The 587-nt window shown below is 38.7% G+C and overlaps 1 non-coding gene across 1 annotated transcript; it reads left to right on the plus strand.

Moving 5' to 3' along the window:
* Positions 1-514: 514 nt before the first annotated feature.
* Trnav-uac lies at positions 515-587 on the plus strand. The gene has a single exon. It is a non-coding gene; the product is annotated as a tRNA-Val (tRNA).

The raw sequence follows: 587 nt of genomic DNA on the forward strand, positions 1-587 counted from the left end.
GCTCGTTCCGGTGGAAATTACTCAACAATCAATTAAGAAACCGGACATTGTTTCTTCCAGCGAGGAAATATTTCTTATGAGGAAATGAAAATAAAAGAACATTGTACTTAAAACATTTAACCGTAAAATATTATTACATAAAAATGCAAACACTAGCTGACTATCACTAAGCCGGTGACTCTAAGGAGATATCTCACTAACTAAACCACTGAAAAGGATTTGATAAAAGGAGGAGAGCCTTAGGGTACTTTTTATAAGTAAAACCTTCGACCGCCCCCCGTTGTAAGGCACGAATCCGCGGGCTAAAACTAGTTAATCACAATAATAAAAAGTGACGTCATGTGTTTCATTAAACTTTTTGTTATAATTAAGAATGATTGTGCGTGCAGTGGCACGTGACAGGTTTTATATTGTGGAATACTTATTTTAATCGCGTTCGTATTTTTTGCAACGTAGAGCACACCGATACTTTCACATTAGTTGTTGTACTTGTTATTGGGCGATGTGTTCAACCGGTTCCGTGGTGTAGTGGTTATCACATCTGCTTTACACGCAGAAGGCCGCCAGTTCGATCCTGGCCGGAATCA

This window comes from Vanessa atalanta, chromosome 15, assembly GCF_905147765.1.
Source record: "Vanessa atalanta chromosome 15, ilVanAtal1.2, whole genome shotgun sequence".
NCBI lineage: Eukaryota > Metazoa > Arthropoda > Insecta > Lepidoptera > Nymphalidae > Vanessa > Vanessa atalanta.